Raw genomic sequence first — 18,387 nt, 5'->3', positions numbered from 1 at the left:
GGCCATGGTAACTTTCCCTCCCCCTGGCAGTCCCACCCTGGAAGCGCATTCCCATGAATTTAATCCCAGTCTATCAAAACATGGCCAAAGTCGCTAAATTGTTCCAGTTCGCTGCAGGTCGTGAACAGAATTTCGACTGAACCGATTCTCCTTCCTTATCCCCCGGCTGCTGTGGTCTTTGCGCTCGGGGAGCGGACGCGCGAAGGCGTCCAGACCCCATCGCCCCAGGTTTACCGACAGAGAGACGCTGTTCCTGGGCCTAGGGACCCCGTGGTGACCCTTCTTCCCTGCGAAGACACGGCGGCATGTTTCTCTACGGGGAGGAGCGCGCATGGAAAGGTGGAGGCTCGGTTTAGGTAGCAGGAGGGGCAGCCCATCGATACCCTTGCCAACATGTAGGATACACATCTCTCCGCGTCCTCTGTGCCGCGTGAGCGTCCCGGGTATGGGGAGACTTTACCGCGTCCACGAATCCCTCGCACGATGCGCCCGCGTGTCTCCCCTACCGCTCCCTAGCGGGCCGCGCTGTGCCAGGTGTCGGGGTGCGTGTCGGACGCGCGGGCTGACTTTCCAGCGCCGGGAGCACCTGCTCCGCGTGCAGCGGTGAGGCCGCTGGCCCCGGGAGCCACTCGGGCGCCTCCTGTCCCCCGCCGTCCCCGCGTGACCCGCCGCTCCCCGCGCAACAGTTGGCTGGGCGGGCGGTGCGCGCGCTCCCCGGGCCGTGCGCGCGAGGCGCGCCAGGCGGCCGGGCCGCAAGCGCGGGCCGGGGTCGCGGCGCAGAGGCCTGGCGCTCCCCCAGGCGCGGGCCCGGCCCCTCTCCAGATGCTGCCGCGCGCCGGCCGCCCCCCCGTGCGCCGGTGCCTCCCCGGGCGCCCAGTGCGCAGGCGCCGGCCGTGAGGACCGACCGTGCGCTGGGCTCCAGCGGGTTGGAGCGGCGGCAGTGGAGGGGACGCGCGGGCTGGCGAACTGACGGGCGGACGGGCCATGTCGCCCCGCACCTGCTGAACTGGAGCACCCGAGGATGTCTACGCTGAGGAAGGTGCGAGCCACCGGGACCGGAGCCGCGCGGGGACTGGGCTAGGGGCGCGAGAACCGTCGGGGATTGCGGGGGAGAAGGCTGCCCGGCGGGACGGACCGCTGGGGCCCCGCGAGGGCGGCTGGGTGAGGGGCGGGGACCCCGGGGCAGCCTGTGTACTGGGTCCCCTCACCCTGAGCGGCAGGGCGCGCGGGAGCGGGCGCAGAGCGGGGCGTCGCGGAGGGGTGACATTCTCCGCTCGGCCCGGCAAGCTGGGGGACCCGCGGAGACCCGGGAGGAAGCGCCGGCGGGCGAGGGGCTGCGCGCCGGGCTCCGGCTGGGCACCGCGAGGGGATGGGGGCGGCAGGAAGCAAACTGCGCCCCCTCCCCCCGCCCGGCGCAGGACGCCGACCGCCCCTGGGAACGCGTGGAAGGCGCCGGGAGCCCGGGCTCCGCGCGGGGGGCGCAGGGGGCGCGCGGCCGGGTGGCGGGAGGGGTCACTGGCGCCGGGGCGCGGCGCCCGGGGGTGGCTGGAGGAGCGCGTCGGGAGGGCGGCCTCCGGCTCTACGAGTGGGAGCGGAGCGCGGGGGCTTTTTCGGGGCGGTTGCTAAGCGAGCCGCTACCCGGCGCAGGATTCTGTAACCAAGCCTCCCCCGGCAGCGGCTGTTGCCGTTCTGGGCTCGCTCGCTAACGGTAGCAGGAGAAATAAGGAGGCTGTCATTATTACAGCCTGGGCGGCGAGGGGCGGGAGCGGCAGGCACGGGGGCCGCCTGGCGGGCCAGCTGGGTGCCCGGCGCCCGGCCCCCGGCTCCCGCGTGCGGCGCCGAGAGACGCGGAGCAGAGTGGACGGGACCCGGCGGGGGCTGGGCGAAGAGTCGGGGGTGGGGTGGGGGCCCGCGGGTTCGCCGGCGGAGAGCGGCGAGAACCAGCTCCGGGGGGCGACCTGCGGCGGAAACTCGGGAGCTGCTTCTCCGGCGTCCGCGCTTCGCCGGAACGTGGTCCGGCCGCCTGGGTGTCGCTTCCCCGGTGAATGGCGACTCGGCCGGGCTCCGGATTCGGAATTCGGGACTTGCCGGCGCGGCTGGCTCGGATCGATCAAAAATAAAGCGATCGGCAGCGAGTCCTTCCTGTGATTAATTCTGCCAGCACGGGCTGTGGGTGGTTTTGGAGCCGGAAATGTAAAGCGCACCTGCTTATTCTGCCATCTGAGGAGGACTTCAGCCTAGGACTTTCCCCAGGGGCCTCAGCGCCGGGGGTCTTGGGGCTTTGCTCACGGTAACCAGCTCGTGTGTCCTCTTGGACAGTGTGTCTGATTGGAACTCGCGGGCTTGGTGATCTATGACTTAAGGAGGACTCCTGCTTGCAGATGAGAATCGATTGTATTAGTTATTAGAAACCCCCCTGGCATCTCAGCATGGCCTGAGAGAGCCCACAGCCTCGTCCAAAAGGACTCTTTCTCTGTTTCAAAGCCGACACCACAGAGCCATCTCCCCTCCCCCGACACCTTGGAAGGAACAACATTTGGATTTGAGGTTAATGTGCGTTACAACACCATTTTCATTTTACTTCCTTTACACTCTCCGCAAAAGGTAATAGGTAACCAAGGCAAAAAATGGTGAAATTATGAAAAAAATGGTAATTCTTGGCAGGTCAAGCTGTTACTCTGGTGTTTAAAAAAAAATGTCATTAATCGGGATTTTCCAGTAGCCAAATTGTCTTGTGCAGGTGGCTGGGTGACTCACAGATTTAGCTCTGATAGTAATTGTAGAGTGTGTGTACCACTTCCTTTTAGATGGTGTGACTTTCTCATTGCTTGGAAGGGAACAAATTAGAATATTTTATACCCCACATCTGGAAGCAGGACCAGCAGGCTGTGGGGAACACTCTCTGCTCAGGCACATCTGGGCTGGGAGAGGTATGGACCCAGTGAATGAAAACAGTAAAAAGAAATAGTCCTGTCCTGAAGCTCGCAGCCCCTTCCCACCAGCACTCTCGAGTCCCGTCCCAGGTCAGGAGTTCCATCAATGGGGGGGTTTCTCCTCTTGATCCCCCATCAAGGGAGGCCTGCTTTGTGTCTGCGAGCCCCTCCTGCCCCCTCGTGCCCTCCTGTCCCTAATTTCCTCTGTTCTTGGTTAAGAAATCGATAAGCATTGGATGACTTACCCTAGCGATCTATCATGTCATATCTGCAGATTACATTTTAGGTTAAAGTGCAAAATGAATTCTACATAAATAATCCAAAGTGTTGAAGGAATTTAAGTTTTCTCACCACAAAGATGTTTTCTATATGCATTCTGTCCTATTTGACTTTCCATGTTGGTAATCATTTATTCCCTTTCCTTCCACTTACAGTATAACTATCCAAAGTGGCTGGAGATAGAAGTAAACGTGTACTTATTCACCAATGTGTTTGTGCCTTAGGTTTCTTGTGTTGTAGGCGAATTAATAACAATATATCTTATTTCTATAGAATTCAGATTGCTTTGCATGATTTCTCCCCAGTGACATAAATGTGTCCTCCTATGGCAGTCTATTGCTTCTCCTATTTTTGTCTACTTCATTTTTGAAATTGGTGGAAATTTCACATTAAATACTAAAAGTGAAAAAGCACTTTGCACAATTTAAATCACGTTAGATTTCGGATACCCAGAATCCAACCAATTCTGAAACTAAATTCTAACATTTTAAAGCTTGTTAGAGGATTTGTTATCTGTGTTTTTAGCAGAGTGTCTTCCATCGTGTGCCTACATGATGAAACTGAAGAAATGCTGTAATTCTTTTATATTTGAGGAAAAACTTCATGATTTCTCAGTCACTCAAGGAGTTGAGTAATATACACTTTGATCATAGATTTTAAAGGGAAATTAATTAAATGTATTATTTATTGACCCTTGGAATGGATATGCCATGGTCATTCACTGGATACAATAAAAATAACTATGATTCATCATTTTGGCCAGATGGGAGTCATATTTAAAACATTGGCAGCATGTTGGTTATAAAAGAATTATGGGCCACCCAACAGGAAGTTAGCGGGCAAAGCATTCTCTGCAGTTAAAAATCATTCTGATCAACCACAGCTTTACATACAAGTTGTTTTTATCATGGAACCATATTTCCAGCAGATCGCCAGCTTTTAAAGTAGGTGTCGTTGTCTTCTGGGCATGTGTGTCACAAAGACTGAGCACGGTAGCTTCCAGTTTATTCATGGCAGACACTCTCGTTTACGGGGAGCTAAGCATGTGGGCTTTGGCGTCGACGGGTATGGTTGGGGGGTGCAGATTCCCCCCTAAATCCTGCATCTGCCGTTAGGAGAGCCTTTACCTTTACAACACCCTTCCTTTCCAGGGCTTAACACCGGTGACAAACAGCGGGTTTGGAGCCGGTGTTAACCTCCTGGGCCAAGGCAGTGGCGTCCGCGTGTAAGATCAGTTGTCCCTTTCTCGGCGGGGCCTCTGCCCTGGCCGCACCCGCTGTGAAAAGCCTCGTCAGGCATTAGCTCCGGGGCCCTCGAGGGCCCTCACCCTCAGTCCGGAAGGGCGCCTCCCATTTCTGGAGGTTCCGACATTCCCGCAAGGAGCTTCAGTTGCGGCTTGTCTTGAGAGAACGCATCTCCTGGGAAATGTCCCCGGTTAGTTTCTCCTGACCTTTGCTCTTGCACCATCGTCTGTCTTGGGGGGTCTCCAAGGAGCTGAACTTACCAGGCTGACTGCAGACGGCTTCTGTGGTCTACGCTGCCTGGCCCTGCAGGATACCTGCACGCTGCTCTCTTCGGAGAGACTGCCTAGCCCACTTCTAGGGTGTGGCTGTTTGGGGGCGGGCTCCTGGCTGCGTAAGGAGGTCAGGACCCCATCCCCCCTCCGGGAAGAGCACGGCGTTTCCTCTCAGCCGAGAATGGAGCGCTTTAGGAGGTAAATCTAAAAGGATGTAGGTCCCTCACATGCAGCCTGGGGCGGGGTGGCCTGTCCATCCTGGGAAGCCAGTACCCAGGATGGCAGGGCCGGGCCACGGGTGGACAGCAGGGCCGTGGACGGCCGCACTTGGTCCTACGATGTCACTGAGGTCCAGCTCAGGTAGGGCTTGAAACTGTCATTGCCGTGGGTTTCTGTCCTGACCACCCAACGGGATGTAAAGGTTTTTAGTTTCCCGAAAAATTTCCTCTTTAAAGCTCTCATTGCGGGGTGACATTTATCCATCATCCGGTGACACTTGTCTGGTATGCCTTTTTGTGTGTATCCACAGGAAAAAAAAAAAGTAATTTTTGTTAAAAAGGAATAAGTACTTGAAACCAGCCCTTGCATAAAATTGTAGCAAAATTTGTTAAAAAGTAACTTTGTAAACCTAAGTGGTCATTATCTTTAAAAACATGCACCGTTCTCTGCACAAAAGAAAAAAATATTGAAATGATCTCCTAGCACCCACGGAGTACACATCTTAGGCCAAGCAACGTAAAATCATCCTCCTGTGCCTAATGGAAATGTGTCCTACTAGTGTTGTACGATGCCAGCCAGCAGCTTTTTACACTGGCCACGTAGGTAGTGATTAGGAGTGAGGGTGAGGGTTCTGGAGTCAGGCAGCCTGCGGGGCTGCGTGGCACCGGCCGTTTATTTGCCCTCATTATATTTTTGGCCTTCATCACTAAAGGAGGGACGGATCCAACATTAACAGGGTAGTGTTGTCAGGAGGATTAAATGAATTGATGAGAGTAAGGCAGTTAGAACAGCATACATAGTAAATGCCCAACATGTGTCCACTATTTTGATCATGAAGAAATGAAATTGGGGCCCAGTTTGGGCCATCCTGCATTGCACGTAATGAAGCCACTCTCCAAATCCCCATAACACCTAGGTATTTACTATTTCCAGTCTTCTTTTACTTTCTTTTATATCTGTTTTGCCATCTCTTTCCAAAAAGTTTTTTGACTCACTGACAAAAGGACAAGGTCCAAGAAATGAAATAAAGTAGAAACAGGCAATCAGAGCAAACAAATATGGTAACCACAAGGGTTAACATAGTCCTCTGGGCCTCAATTTTTTTTTTTTTTTTTTTGCGGTACGCGGGCCTCTCACTGTTGTGGCCTCTCCCGTTGCGGAGCACAGGCTCCGGACGCACAGGCCCAGTGGCCATGGCTCACGGGCCCAGCCGCTCCGCGGCATGTGGGATCCTCCCGGACCGGGGCACGAACCCGCGTCCCCTGCATCGGCAGGCGGACTCTCAACCACTGCGCCACCAGGGAAGCCCTGGGCCTCAGTTTTGAGTCGGAGTTTCCTGGAAGCCAACTCAACAAAACCAGAAGACACGGGCCCTCGCTTGGTTCCCTTGTGGGGTGGACGTCGCATACTCGCTTTACAGTGAAGAAAAGATTTTCCCAAGTGCTGAATCGTGAAAGATGCTCTCGTGGTTGACTTTGTATAGAGGGGTTGGGTTAGATCATATACATCAGTTATACAAACACAGAAGTGTTTTTCATGATTACAGTAGACTTCGGAGGAAAGCAAAACATACACAGGCAACCCGTAAGAGGTGCAGTGACCTTATCCTCGTATTTCTGCGTTCCCTCCGTGACCAGATGGGAAACTGGGGATTCGGGAGACGGGCTCTGAGCTCTGGACCGCCCCCGGTCTACTTCAGTGTAGCATTTATATGTGGGATCGAGTTGTGTGTCTCGGGGAAAACTCAGATCTCTCAGGTCACATGTATCTTATTTCCCACTGTGCTTTCATGTAAATCAAGTGTCTCAGCCTAAGACAAGGCCCCTGGAGCAGACGCATCGTCGCTGCTGTCCCCGCTTCCACGCCATCCACCCCGCCTGGCGGGGAGCAGAGCTCCAGCCCCCGGGGGCGCAGGAGCTATTTCAGCAGCTCCTCCTGATGCCATCGGAAGGCCCAGTGCCTTCCCTGTGCGCTTGCGATGGGGGTGACCCTCACGTGCCCCAAGGGGAGCCCCCGGCTTGTCTTGCCCTTCAGGAGGACAGCCTGCCCTTCTCAGCCCCGGGCCTGCCTGTGTGCTGCTGTGAATGGACAGGCGCGCGAAGGGCACACTGTTCCCCGTGGTGTTTACCAGACTCACCACTGCCCTTGCTTGGTGGTGAAGACTCTCCCTCACCAGCACTGGCTTTTCTTTTCTCCATTTTCCTCCTATTTATCCTCTCAGACCTCGAACTGCGTGTTCCCAGACCCTGGATGCCACGGCTCAGCCACTGGGGTCCCTGGGCCTTAGGGACATTCCTGGGGAGACCCTGTTCCTCCTCCTGCCAGGAGAAACAGGGAACGGACAGATTTGGCAACCTCACAATTCCCACCGTAGCATTTTAGATCGTATCACTCAATACATGTTCGAATGGATACGTAGATCCATAAGCAGCTGACCCATCGCACACTCGAGAAAGGTTCCTCAGTTACGGGCGGGCTTTACCTCTTGCTTCTCCAAGTTGCATGAGTCTCACCAAGACAGGACACCTCACAAGCACGTCAATGGATTTGCTTGTTTTATGAAACTTTTGGCTGTTTAAAAATAATTTCCATTTTCTGACATTCTTTGTAATATTTTGAGAGTTTCTAAATACATTTCTGAATATCTGTTTTCTGATTCTATTAAAAACTTAATCATGAATCCATATTATAGATAATTTAGACGTTTTCATCAACAGTCGAATGTTGTACCGTCAAGCTTCCACTGTGACCGTTGTATAGCATTCCCGCATCTACAACATAATCGTCTAGATTATTACTATGGTTAGGTTCAAAGTTTGATTTTTGTTGTGAGAGATGGGTTATGCAGCTCTTTAAAGCAACCAAACAGTAATTCTTAGTCTTCAATTCATCCACTTGCTTGTTTCTCCAATGGTATTTTATTAAAAGTCACAGCAGGCACTCCATTAAAAAAAAAAAAAAATCTTCTTTTGCATATAACTAGTCCCAGCAATTTCACTTCTGGGAACGTATCCTAAGGGAATAATCATGAATTTACAGGAAATCAGCTAAACAGATGTTCACTCCAGTTTTGTTCCACAGTAAAATATTGGAAAATAGCAATAACTGGAGATTGGATAAATTCATTATGATATAGCATCGTAAAAAAATACACAGCCATTAAAAAGATGAAGATTAAATGTTTAATACTACAGAGGGGTGTCCGTATCCTGTTAGGTGAAGGAACCAGGTTACCAAACAGCACGCACAGCACCCTTGTCTCTTCCCTGAAGCTGCTGTGAGGGGGACACAGCAGGAAGTCTGGAAGGACCCAGCAGCTGGTGGGGGGTGGGGTGGGCGGGGAGGGGGTTGTCACCCAGTGGCATCAGCACCTTGCTCAGGATCCAGGCCTCGTCCCAGAGCAGTCTGCGCCACCCAGCACCACCCGACACCTGCCGCCCGCGTGACTGAGTCCCCTCTTGAGGCCCAGCCTTGCTGCTCCCTCCGTGCCGTTCCCTGAGCAGCTGGCCTGGGAGGCTTGGCGTCGGGGCCCTCGCACGGCCCGTGCCTGCGCTCCCCATAGGTCGAGGGCGCGTCCCTCTGTGGGGTCCGATAGTTGCTGTATCAAAGACCCTCTGAAGCACTTGTGGGGTAACGTGGCACAAGTTGGCTTCTCACGTCAAATCAGGACAGGTTTTCTTGGTCCCCCAAATGGTCACCCTGTAACCAGGCTCTTTCTGTCTGGTGGCTCTGCCACCATCATCCTCATCCAATCAGTAGAGGGAAGAGCTGGGGGACCACGTGGGCGTGGCCTGGGAGCACATGCACCACTTCTGCTCCTGTCTCCTTGGCCTCTGTCATGTGCTACACGCACCTCAAGGGAGGCAGGAAAGAAGAGGAAAGGGTTTGTGATCAGCTGACTGTTTTGGGAAGCCTCCCTTGTTTCATTTATGGAGTGAAGAGACTTTCCCTAGAACGTCTCCAGAAGTCTTTATCTCCTATCCCGTCATGCCTGACCGGTTATGGCGAGAAGGATGGGATCATTGTCTGGGTTTAGGTTCATCTTAAGCCGCCCCTCAGGCTGTGCCTGGTGCCCCTGAGGCCACGCAGAGGAGGGTGACCCCTGGGGAAAAGCTGATTTCCCTTAGAAATCAGGAGGGGGATGGCTGTCTGGGTATCTACCCATAGTGTCTATTACACGGCTATTGTGAATTTATAAATTGCCTGGGGCACAACATAACACTTCTGTAATCTAATAATGTCTTAAAGGAATCTTTATGCATCTGTGCAGTAAAGGATTGCAGAGCTGTTGTAAAGCGAATAGGACAGAGAAACACCTTCTGCTGACCCACTAGACCCGCTGTAACTAGTCCACCTTTGATCAGTTGTCAGTACGGCCACCGTCTGATGGAATTCACGTGTCAGGGTTCTCAAGTCCCAGAAACAAAGTCCCGCTAACTTTACCACGACGGACCCCACTGGCAGGACCTGGACGAGCTCTCGGCTGAGGGGAGGCTGAAGAAGCTTCAGGAAGGTAGGAGCCCCACGGCAGGGGTGTGGAAGCGTCCCCCGGCCATCCCTCAGCGCTTCGTCCCTGCCTTGCTCTGAGAGGTGAAGCATCCCGGGGCTGCTCCGTTTCAGCCTGAGGCGTGCGGGGCACCGGGGTTGGGGGTGGCAATGGGCCAGGCAGACATATGCAGTCTTATCCCGTGACCCAAAGGGGAAACCCTTGCCTGGCCTTTCCCCAGTAGAGCACTGGAGTCCAAACTGGGAGGAAGGTGAGAGATATAGTATCTTGTGTCATGCTACAACATGCTTATGTTTTTAAAAGAGACACCCACATAGGGACATTGGGTAAAATCAAGGTCCACGGTGTCAGACATCTAGCAGTGTCCCCAGAGACGACTCAGGTTATTAATTGCGGGCAACGCGCAGAGACGACTCAGGTTATTAATTGTGGGCAACGCGCACAGCCCATTCCTTGGCTCTGCCTCTGAGCCGCCGTCCCATCCTTTACAGGTTTTCTCTGTTCTAGGGTTAGGATAGGCTTTGGAAAGCATTCAGTGTTTTTCTGGGAAACAAAAATAGGCAAAACCCAGAGGTCAGTGCTTTACTGTCAGACTCGGTAACGCATTTCCTTGGCTACCAGATCTTCTCTTTGTTATATTTATTCCACTTTTGGAGACTCTTCTCTCCTGTGATATATTTTGTTCTGTCATAGCTGTGGTGAATTGGGGGCTGGTTGGGCTGCTTTCATACATTTTTCTTTTCTTTTTTTCTGGTCATCTAATCTGCTAAATATTTAGAAATTATAGAGAAGCACAAATTGATGACTTGGAAGTCACCAATAATTCCATGACCTAGAAATAATTACAGTTGTGTCTTCTTATTTTTTAAACCCAAACTGGGAACTGTCCTGGGTTGTTTTTTTTTTTTTTCACTTTATATTCTTTTCTGAGAACTTGCCCAAAATTTCAAAATATTCTTTGACAGTTTGATTTTAATTGAAGTATAATATTCCAGTATGCAGTGTTATTCAGCCATTCCCCTATTGCTGAATGTTTAAGTTGCTTGCAAAAATTTTTGGCCATTAATCTGTGATTATTATTGTTATTTTTGTAACATCTTTATTGGAGTATAATTGCTTTACAATGGTGTGTTAGTTTCTGCTTTATAACAAAGTGAATCAGTTATACATATACATATGTTCCCATATCTCTTCCCTCTTGCGTCTCCCTCCCTCCCACCCTCCCTATCCCACCCCTCTAGGTGGTCACAAAGAACCGAGCTGTGATTAATGTCTTTTTTGATGTTTTCTGAAAGTGTAACTTTTCTCTAGTAAATTCCTAGAAACAGAATTACTGGGTTAATGGATGTATCTAGTGTATTAGGGCTGCTATAACAAATTACCACAAACTCAGGGGCTTAAAACTACAGGAAACAAGAGAAGCCCAAAATCAAGGCATTCCAGAGCTGCATTCCCTCCAGAGGGCCCAGGAAAAGATCCTTCCTGCCTCTTCCAGCTTCTGGTGCCTGACCCGGCTCCCTTGGCTTGTGGTCACATCACTCCCATCTCTGCCCTGTCTTCACGGGCCATCTCCTCTGCGTCTGTGTCTCCCGTTCTGTCCACCTCGAATCTCTCTCCTAAGGATACTAGTCATTGGACCCAGGGCCCACTCAGATAATCCAGGATTTTTTCCTCATGTCAAGGTTCTTAATTTCATCACAGGTGAAAAAGACCTGTTTTCCAAATGAGGTCATGCTTGTAGATTCCAGGGATTTCTGTGGTGACACCCCCATACAGTGGGTGCGAACATTCCATGAACCTTGAACCTGCTGGTGACCAGAGCCTCCCGCCAGTGTTGAATACGAGGCTCATTTTGCTGCCACCTCGCCAAGTACAGGGAAAAGGGCAGCCGACTGTGCCACAGGTAGGGCTTTGTAAGGGCAACAAAGGAAAACAAGCAAAGAGCAGCAAAGGAAAGGGTCAGTAGATTTGACCAGAGCTCGTGGGAGCTTCTCTTTGCCCACCATAAGGCTGCATGGTGAGCCTGGAGCGTGGTCCTTCTCATCCTGAAAAACAGGCTAATTCCTTTATATGCAAAGGTTTTTCAAGTGTGCATAAAAGTGGATGGGGAAAAAAACAAGAAATTGGTGAAGGGGTCGGTAAGCATTTGAGAATTCACTAATGGTAACAAAAAGGCAAATGAAAACATCACTTTTAAAAAAACTTATCAAATGGGTTATTATTTAAAAAATACCACACATTTTCAGTGTTGGATTTTCAAGGCCTCTGTCGGTTTGCATCTTCAATCTTCGCAGATGCGCCTGCAGTGGCATTTTGTTGCTGGGCGCCCAGTCCCTCCTGGGCTTGCTGACCAGAGAACCTTGTGTTCCAACTTTATAATAAGTGTAGATTTCCTGTTTCAAAGGTTTAATGGGATAGCATTTTTAAAAAGAATTGAAGCAGGCTAAATTTAGTGTCTGAAAAGTGTCCAGATCGAAAATAGCTCTATTCCAAAATATCTGTCTCCAGGCCTGTGCTGTTTGGGGCTTTGGGAAGGTGAAAGTTTCTGCTTCCTGTCCCATCAGCAAACAGGTGTCACCAGCCATGCGCTCTCATGACAGCCTGTCACCGAGAAGGTCCTCGTTCCTCGTGCGCTGGCCGGCCTCTTCCATTGGGGCATAATTGCCTGAGGTGGGTGCGTTGCTTCTGACACGGCCCTGATGATCCATGAGGAGGGTCACTTTCCTCTCCTCCTCTGTTCTTCCTACTGGTTCTTATTCTTGGCTCTTCTGAAGACTTTAAATGAGGTGAATCATAATGTTAAAAAACATAAGGCTTGGGCTTCCCTGGTGGCGCAGTGGTTGAGAGTCCGCCTGCTGATGCAGGGGACACAGGTTTGTGCCCTGGTCCGGGAAGATCCCACATGCCGCGGAGCGGCTGGGCCCGTGAGCCATGACCGCTGAGCCTGTGCGTCCGGAGCCTGTGCTCCGCAACGGGAGAGGCCACAGCAGTGAGAGGCCCGCGTACCGGAAAAAAATATATATATATAAGGCTTTTTCTGGGATTCCTTTCCCTTTCTTCATTCTTACAGTAAGTGTTGAATTTCTGCTTCATCTTATTTTTTTCAAGCTTAATGTTATTATTTTTTTCTTAAGAAATAGCATTCTCTTAGCCCAGGATAGGGTCATCCCTTGATTTTTGTGGCATGGAGCTCAGGTGAACCCAGTGTTTGCTCCTAAACCCCACCTTGAAAGAACACACAGAGTACAGAGAAGAGAGTCTTTTGGCTTATTTGGGTCAAGTATTATCATCTCTCTCTTGCAAACGTGAGAACAGAGGCCTGAATAGTTGGGAAGCCTTTGCAGTGAGGGGCACAGGCGTAAGGTTTAGGCCGTCAGGAGCCGCATAGCCTCGGACCTTGTCATTCCTGGGGAAGCGAGGACAGTGGCTACTCTGGCGGGATCCCTCCTTCGCCTCCAGAACCTGAACTTTACACATGCACCTTCTGAGGAAGAGAGACAACGGGCAAGTTTGTAATCCTGTCATTTTTCTTTAGTGTTACTTCCGGGCTAAGGTAGCCACGATTTGTTTTATAATTCAGCATTGTCTGTCAAGAATCAGGGGCATTTGATCCCTAGGAAGAACGAAGTCCGCTTAATCCTAAGTAGGCCTGGATGACATCTCCTTCTAGGACAGAAGAGTCTAGAGTTTCTGTTAAGATACCAGGTGTCGCTAAAGGTGTTTGGAAATCACGGACAGATTCTCAGGGAGTCAGAAGTCCCCGGGGAGGCCGCCGGGGGAGGTGGGAGGTGCCCGGGCAGTAAATGAACCCGGAAAGACAGTGAAGAGGGAGGACGTAACCGGAGGGCGAGACGTTCACCAGCTCAGAAGCTTCTCTGAGTTCTTTATTCCTCCGCTCCAATGTCATAGGTGTAAAGCGTTTACCAGCGCACCAGGTGGAGATGTATCTGCTTCGTAAACAGGCTTGTGTGTCCTCTCATGATCCAAGATAATAGAACGAGGTAAAGACTCATTATTTTGCTTGACGTCTTTAAAAAAATGTTGTGTAGAGAACGCAGGGTGTGTTTTAGGGTCTATAGCAAGTGAGGGGTGACGGCCGGTCTGTATAACTGCCAGGAGGTGGGCGTTCGAGACCCAGAGATTCACGGAAGCAGCACCACGTGTCCTCCACGTGCTGTTTGAAGGATGCGGACCCTGCCTGCTCAGCCACGTCCTCCCCGTGGGGGAGACTCCGCTCCCGAGTGGGAGGGGGGAGCTGGCTTCGGTTACTCCTGCGGGAGGAGTGGTCCTGGGGGGGCGCGAGGGGTGGTCCTGGGGGGACGTGAGGGGTGGTCCTGGGGGGGCCGCGAGGGGTGGTCCGGGGGGGGCGCGAGGGGTGGTCCGGGGGGGCGCGAGGGTTGGTCCTGCGGGGGCGCGAGGGGTGGTCCTGGGGGGGCGTGAGGGGTGGTCCTGGGTGGGGGCGCGAGGGGTGGTCCTGGAGGGGGCGCGAGGGGTGGTCCTGGGTGGGGGCACGAGGGGTGGTCCTGGGGGGCGTGCGAGGGGTGGTCCTGGGGGGGGCGTGAGGGGTGGTCCTGCGGGGGTGCCAGGGGTGGTCCTGTGGGGCGCCAGGGGTGGTCCTGGGGGGGGCACGAGGGGCGTCCCTCCATGTTTCTGAGCCAGCACTGCAGCCGCTGGGGGAGACGCCTCCATGCTTCCAGACCCTCTGCGCTCACGGCGACCCGCAGGGCGTCTGCGATTGCATCATTGCGTCATATCCAGCTGCAGCTCATCTTCCCGATTCCACTGAGCGGCGCTCCTTGGATTTTGCGCCGACAGGCCTCGCTGAACCTTGAAGGAAGGGACAGAGCCCTGGTTGAAAAGTCAGGGACCCGCACGGCCAGTAGGGTGGTGACCCGAGAGCTACGAAGACTGGGGGGGTGCGGCTTCCCCACATCCCATCCGTCCTGAGCGCCCGCGCCTTTTGGGGCAGGGGGTGAAACTGGTTAGAAAGGGTGCAGTTAGCGTCCTCCATCCCCTCGGAGGAATCATTTGTGCTCAGAGCAGAGGGGATTGAAAGGGTGCCCACCGTCCCCTCCAGGATACATGTTTTTAATCATCTGGTAAGTAACCCCAGCAATTTGTGATCATCTGGGTAACTGGGTGAATTTCTAGAAACTTGCTGATCATATATCCTTTGGAAAATAACTTTAGGGTGCATATCTGGTGGATACAAACGAGGACATTAATTTAGTGTTTATTACTGATGAATAATTCATTCATTCGATGTGTTTTCTTGTAAACTCCCAAGGTGCCAAAACTGTGCTCGCCATTATGTATATTTTAGTAAATAAACGAGAAGGACGATGCTGGATAAGAGTCTGTGGAGAGAGATAAATATTAAATAAATATACAGCAATCATATACTAAAAGTATTTTCATGCTAACGATTCTGATTCAGCTTTGAGGACAGCTATGCCCAGATACTGGTCCTCTGACCCATGGCCAGGAGCCTGGAGCCTGGGGGCAGAAGTGGCATTTCTGGTTCTGGGAAGAATAAACAGGAATCAGGAGCAGAGCTGGGAGTCTTCCAGGCCTGAGGAAAGGGGTGTAGGGAGCGTCAAGGATTAACCAAGGCTTCTGGCCTGAGCCAGTGGAGGTGCAGTTCCAGCCCCTGGGGTTGGAGACCATTAACCTCCTGCTTGGGAGAGGTCTCTGATCTGTTTTCAGTTAGAACGAATGCAGTTTCATGTATTTAAAAGAATTTTAAGACAGTAAAAAGATGCATGAACTTTAACTTGCCAAACCAGGCCTTGCTGTTTAGACGTGCAGGTTGGAATTTACTTGTTCCCTTCTCCCTGAATCCAGTCACATCCAGCCCCCCTGGACATCTTGGATCATGGACAACAGAAAATTGTTGCACCAAAAACTGCTCCAGTTGACATGTCCTCTGGTGAAGGCTCACATTTCACAGATGGGGAAACTGAGGACGGGCCCAGAATTCCTTGTTCCTGTCCCCTGGGCGCTGTGCCTGGCCGCACCCTCGCCACACTGCACTTGAATTAGGAGAACGTTCTTACAGAACTCCCCCCCCCCCCACCCGCCTCCAGTCTCTCTCAGCTTGAAACCATCCTACACACAGCTGCTGGGATAATCTTTCTAAAGCCATTTTTATCATGTCACTTCTTTGCATGCTGTTTTCTGTTGCCTTTTGTCAAATCCAGATTTCTCCTTTCTGGCTCTCAAGGCTTTCTGCAAAATGTCCCCTTTCCGAGGATTTCCATCGTGAGCCTTTATGGAACATTTGCCCCAAAGTGCTGCTCAAATCCCCTGTTGTTGTCTTACTGTCGCCGGCCACTGGTCCTTTGCACATGCCATACCACACACCTGGAGAATTCGTTATCAGCCTGTTTCTTGTGTTATTTTTCTTTCTTGGTCTGTGCCCGTTCCTCTTTCCAGTCTAACTCCAAAACCCCTTTCTTCTTGGAACTGACGCCTATAAATGCTTCCTTCCCTCAACTCTGACCATTTCTTTACTTTTTGGTTTCCTTTAGTAGTTAGTTCTTCATCTCATAACATTCAGAAGGCATCTTATATAAGATACCTGAATCCAGAAAACCAGTTGTCATCTAATGATTGGCTGGATTTACAAAAATATACTAGGAAACACCCCACTAGGAGCTTTCTTTAAAAGAATAGTTTCCTTTATGTATTGGCAATGGTGCAGGTACATGAGATTTACTTCACACTGGGTCTTAGGCATGATGTTCTGAAAGTTGTCTCACCGTGTTTTACTGGCTGATGGGATATTCTGGCAGATTCCTAAGATTCCTAAGAACGAGGCCCGTGACTAGCTTGGACGCACCTCCTTCGGCACCCGTGCTGCTCGATGCTGACTCACTGGGTGGAGTGGCCCCCCGGCCGGGGGCGTTTACAGTCATGCACTGCTGCATCTCAGATCAGATGTCTTTGAGTTAAGACTGTGTGTCTTTGATTTCCCCGTTTTGGATTCATGTTTTTCACAGAATCTAGACGGTGCCGAGGCTGGTGGGAAGCTGTGTGCAGCTCCCCGGGGCTCTGCGTTGAGTTCACTGTGTGGTCAGAGGCTGAATCTGTTCTCTGTGCTTTAGGCCAGCAGGACCAGTGCACCAGGCTTCCTCGAGGCTGCACCCTACAGCTCTGCTGTTGTCACCATGGAGCGGTGACCACCTGAAGCGGTGGCGGGGAGTGAGGACCAGAGCTGGCTGAGTGCACTTGACCGTGACATTAGCCTCTCTGGGCTTCAGTAACTTATCAGTGAAGTGGGGATGTAGATAATTTCTCACCTCACATGGAGCTGTGAAGATCAAAGTGACATTGAGGTTACTGAGGCCTGGGGGGCGGCAGGCCAGGGTGGCAGGGGGCCAGGACTGACATGCGGGCCCTTCCTTCGGCCAGGCTCCCCACCGAAGGCTGCCCCGCTTCTCGGCACCTGGCTTTTTAAAATCTAACATTCTCTATGATTTTTTTGATTAGAACATCTTTTATTTTTATTGATAAAAAAAGCTCTCTGTATTTATGTTAAATTAGAAATAACAGAACAGCTTGTCCTCTGATGCATCTGAAGTTCATAGGTTTAACTTGGAACTTTCGAAAAACGTGCTTCCAGGTTTTGATCTTGATGGTTTTGTGGGGTGTGTGATGCTGGGTATGGGATGAGCCTAACTTCCTCACGCCCATCAGGGAGACAGCGAGTGGACAGCGTGGCGGGGCTGTCTTAGCTTTCCTGGTTGACCTCGTGGCGGGTCTGGCTCCTGCAGGGCTGTGCGGGGTCTGCTCTTTCCCAAGTGCATCCTCAGCCACACCTCAGCACAGGCCTGCTGCTCTCGGCTGGCGCATCCACGTGCCTCCACGGGCCGGCCCTCGGATCCGGGGTGTGGCGTGGGGGGGTGGAGGGGTTGGAGGCTCTGGACTGAAGACGGCTGGGTGTCTTCCAAGCGCTGAAATCAGTCACCTCTTCTGCGTGATGGTTACGTTGACTTGCGCTTTCCACGTAGAGCGTATTTACTAGCACGTGTCGGCTGACGGCTAATATACATACCAGCCCCTCCTCGCTCGTTTTAGTGTTGCCCTTTCCCCTAATCAGCCGAGATTATGTGAGCACAGCCTCATCGGCCTCACCTGGCTCTGGTTTCACACTCCTAAGTGGATGGAATTGGAATAGATAATTCTGGTTATTCAGGTTAAACATCAATTTCTCTTCCTCTGTAGTTCTTTAGGTTTAATTGTTCATCAAGACTCTATCCAGGTTACTTACACTGTGATCGTTATTTTCAGACCTCAGTGTAGAGATGGTGTGGGTTCTTGGTCCTCTCCTGAGCCACGGGGGCAGGTGCCGTGGGGACTGAGTCCATGGTGCCGCCAAGATGGTGGTGCTGCTTTTGACGAGCCCTTAGCTAGACCAGCAGGTAAAAGAGGGGAGACTCAAGTAGGTAAAAGCAGAAATGAAAGAGGAGACGGTACGATGGATGCCTAGACATAAGAGGACCGTTAGGGATTTTTTTAAAACAATTCTATGCCCAAAAGTTGGATGACCTAGAAAAAATGGATAAATTCTTAGAAACATACAATCTATCAGGACTGAATCAAGAAGAAATAGCCTGATAGACCATTAACAATAAGGAGATTGAATCAAAAATCAAAAACCTACCAGCAAAGAAAAGCCCAGGAACAGATGGCTTCATGGCTGAATTCTTCCATATATTCAAAGAAAAAACTAAACCAGGTCTTCTTAAAACCTTCCAAAAAAATGCAGGTAGTGGGAACACTTCCAAACTCATCTTCTGAGGCCGGCAGCATCACCCTGATACCACAACCAGACAGGACCCCACAAGAAAAGCAAAGCACAGGCCGTTTCTCTGTCATCAATCTGCTCTAAAGATGAGGGGCCCAGAGGTCGGAGCTGTGAGTGTCCGAGT

General features: G+C 51.7%; 1 long non-coding RNA gene across 1 annotated transcript in view; it reads left to right on the top strand.

Annotated features, from left to right (window-relative positions):
* Positions 1–771: 771 nt before the first annotated feature.
* The window catches only part of LOC117310020 (uncharacterized), a 233,638-nt gene continuing 216,022 nt past the window's right edge, over positions 772–18,387 (top strand). Inside the window, exon 1 of the long non-coding RNA XR_004524285.2 lies at positions 772–1,039. This is a non-coding gene — a long non-coding RNA (uncharacterized lncRNA). The remainder of the gene's footprint in view (positions 1,040–18,387) is intronic.

Source organism: Tursiops truncatus, chromosome 21, assembly GCF_011762595.2.
Source record: "Tursiops truncatus isolate mTurTru1 chromosome 21, mTurTru1.mat.Y, whole genome shotgun sequence".
NCBI classification, from domain to species: Eukaryota; Metazoa; Chordata; class Mammalia; order Artiodactyla; family Delphinidae; genus Tursiops; species Tursiops truncatus.
This window is presented reverse-complemented; position numbering and strand designations above follow the sequence as displayed.